Below are 4,083 nucleotides of genomic sequence, written 5' to 3' on the forward strand. Positions count from 1 at the left end.
TTGAGCGATTAGCGGGGTATTCTCATTATTGTTTTTTGGATGGGTATTCAGGTTATAATCAAATTTCTATATCCCCAGAGGATCAAGAGAAAACTACCTTCATATGCCCATACGGTACATTTGCATATAGAAGGATGCCCTTTGGCCTTTGCAAGCACCCGCCACTTTCCAAAGGTATATGATGGCTATATTCTCCGACATGGTGGAGAAATGTACTGAGGTTTTTATGGATGACTTCTCGGTATTTAAGGCCTCATTTGACAGATGTTTGAGCAATTTAGAGATGGTGTTGAAAAGATTCGAGGAGACAAATTTAGTACTTAATTGGGAAAAATATCATTTCATGGTCCAGGAAGGCATAGTTCTCGGCCATCGGATTTCACGTAAAGGGATAGAGGTTGACAAGGCAAAAATCCAAGTCATTAAGAAATTACCTCCACCTACCTCGGTGAAAGGGATAAGGAGTTTTTTGTGACATGCCAGATTTTATAGGAGGTTTATCAAGGACTTCTCGAAGATCACAAAGCCACTTTGCTCCTTACTTGAGAAGAACACTCCATTTGATTTCTCTTAAGAGTGCCTCCATGCTTTTAACACTCTTAAAGAGAAACTCATCACAGCTCTTATCATTGTAGTTTCGGATTGGAATTTACCATTTGAGCTTATGTGCGATGCAAGCAATTATGTCGTTGGAGCAGTTTTGGGGCAAAGGAGAAATAAAATCTTGCATGTTATTTACTATGCTAACCGGACTTTGACTGATGCTCAACTGAACTATGCCAATACTGAAAAAGAGATGCTTGCAGTGGTATTCGCATTTGATAAATTTCGATCTTACCTCATTGGATCGAAAGTGATTGTTCGCACGGACAACTCAGCCCTCAAGTATTTGCTAGCAAAGAAAGATTCCAAGCCTCGGTTAATTAAATGGGTCCTTTTTCTACAAGAGTTTGACTTGGAAATTCACGATAAAAAAGGGACCGAAAATGTTCTTTGCCGACATCAAACATTATTTTTGGGATAATCCTTTGTTGTTCAAACAGGGTCCGGATGAAATTATTTGGAGATGTGTGTCGGAAGATGAAATGGAGTAAATCCTTGAACAATGTCATTCCTCACCCTATGGTGGTCACTTCGGGGCCGTGAAAACCGTATCAAAGGTACTTCAATCCAGTTTTTATTAGCTCACATTATTCAAAGATGCTCACACTCTTGTCTCCAAGTGCAACAAATGCCAACGCAGTGGTAATATTTCCAACCGAAATGAAATGCCTTTGAATTCTATATTAGAGGTGGAAATTTTTTATGTATGGGGTATTGATTTTATGGGACATTTTCCTCCTTCATTCTCAAATCAATACATATTGGTAGCGGTTGATTATGTGTCAAAAAGTGGGTAGAAGCGGTGGCTTTGCCCACTAATGATGCTCAGGTGATAGTAAACTTTTTAAAGAAAAATATTTTCTCTCGCTATGGCATCCCCCGAGCTATCATTAGTGATGGAGATAAACATTTTTGTAATCGCCTCTTCGACTCAATATTGACCAAATAGGGAGTAAAGCATTGTGTAGCTACTCCCTATCATCCTCAAACTAGTGGCCAAGTTGAAATTTCGAATCGGGAGTTGAAGAGGATTCTTGAATTGACGGTGAGTGCCTCCAGAAAAGATTGGTCCAAGAAATTGGATGATGCATTATGGGCTTATCGTACCGCGTTCAAAACGCCCATTAGTATGTCTCCCTATCATCTTTTGTTTGGGAAAGCTTGCCACCTCCCAGTAGAACTTGAGCATCGAGCTTATTGGGCAGTAAAAGCTTTGAATTTTGATGTGAAATTGGTCGGTGAGAAAAGATTGCTCCAATTAAATGAACTGGATGGAGTCTGCCTTGACTCTTATGAGAATGCTCAAATTTACAAAGAAAAGACAAAGAAATGGCATGATAAACACATTGTGAAACGCGAGTTCTTTGTTGGGCAACAAGTTCTTCTCTACAATTCTTGACTCCAATTGTTTCCCTGAAAGCTCCGTTCGGGATGGTCTGGTCCTTTTACCTTTGCTAAGGTTTTTCCACATAAAGCAATTGAACTTCATCGTAAGGAAAAGGGAAACTTCAAGGTTAACGGGCAACGATTGAAACCATACTTGGGAGGTGATTTTTCTATGGAGAAGTCCTCCATTCATCTTGCCACTTTGGAGTGAACAATACCTATAGTCGAGCTAGGGAATATAACCAAGCGCTTGTTGGGAGGCAACCCAACTTTTTTATCCTTATACTTTTGTTTATGTTACTTGTGATTAATACTTTTGGTATTACATTTTGAATTAATACAATTCTTTTGTAGGCCAAAACTTTTGAAGTCCTAGCCACTCATAGATCTCAACAAGTTTGGGGGTGCATGGTCCACTAAGTCATAAACCAAAAACTCATCTACAACATCCTTCAACAAACACCTAATCGGGGAAGTTTTGTTATCCCTCTCCTCTTTATCTTGTTCTTTACACATTGAGGACAATGTGTGGTTTAAGTTTGGGGGTGATTGGGCTTGAATTGATGATATTGTATTGATATGTTAGATAGCCTTGCCGGCTTTGCATGGCTTTGATGTTTGAAATTGTTATTGGTTCATGAGTTATGCATACATGACCAAATATGCTATTTGTGCGTAATTTTTTCAAAAAAATTGTTTATCTATTGTGAGATTTTGAATTACTTTGGACACAATAGTCATGATTAATTGTTATCTAGATGTGGAAAATTTTTGATTGAAGGATATATTTTTGAATTGGTTGAACTAGGTTGTGACTTGTGAGTTGTTTGGAAATTTTTATCAATCTATATTCTCTTTTCTTTCACTTTACCACATTTGAGATAAGTTTGGGGGTGGTCGAGCCGGTGAAGGATATTATCTAGAAGTGTGTTGATTCCATGCATGTCGAAAATATTTGTGTAGAGTGTCTTTTGTCAAGTATATGCTAGGTAATGACCGTATGTTAGGGATCTAAACCCCATTTTTGTTGTGTTAAAAAAAAATTAAGTTATTGTACTTTTTGAATCTTGGACCTCACTTTGTAGCCTTTTTTACTTGAGTTATTAAATCCGTAGGGGTATTTTGAAACCCGGTATCCTTTTGGCCTAAACAATCGGGGAGTTATCGACCTAAAGCTTGCTACAAGGGTCAAGAAGAAAGCTCAAGGGAGTGATGTAAAACATAAGATTCGGCTAAAAAGAAGAAAAAAAGAGGAAAAAATGTTATTGATATTTGGGCTTAGATAACTAGTGGATTTGAATTGCTTAGTATAAACTTGAATGTGAAAGCACTCATTAGTAGAGAATCATCACATGACTAGAGATTGATATTACTGGTTATACCCAACCGAACTAGAGCGGGAATAGAAATGAGTGAATTGAGAGCAGCCTTAGATTTATACCTCGGGGAAAGAAATGAATATCTATTTGAGGAGTGTAAATTTAACGAGTGGGAAAGGAAATATTTGACCACAAAGGGTCGGGTTGGAGCCAATTTGAAGATTTTTCCGTCTTGACAAATTTTTCCTAATTTAGATGATGATTGAAAGTGACTTTACACACACATACCAATCGAACATTGGATAAGCTCAAATTATTTTTGTTAGCATTATTTGGAGTATATTTGTGAATTGATTATACAATTTTACACTCATTGATATTTTTGACAAGCTATTTAGTGTGTTGACCATTATCACGTTTGCTTGATTGTGTGGTAGATAATCTTGCTCGAGACGAGCAAGAGTTTAAGTTTGAGGGTATGATAAGTGTGTTTTTGCACACTTATTGGGCATTTAATTTGATATAATTATTGATTAAATGAATGAAATTCTACTCACAATTATGTAATATTTGCTTTTGTAAGCTAAAAATCACTCAAATAAAGAAAACAAAGCAAAAGGAGGGAAAATGGATTAAAAGTGTCCAAATTTGTGAAGTTGGGGACCAAAATGCATGTGTCAAAAGATGAAAGACTTGACCTTACAATTTATGGAGGGCATAATCAAAATGAAAGTCAAAATTCGAGGATCAAATTGTATAAAATAAAAGTTGAGGG

Source organism: Olea europaea, chromosome 3, assembly GCF_002742605.1.
Source record: "Olea europaea var. sylvestris chromosome 3, O_europaea_v1, whole genome shotgun sequence".
NCBI lineage: Eukaryota > Viridiplantae > Streptophyta > Magnoliopsida > Lamiales > Oleaceae > Olea > Olea europaea.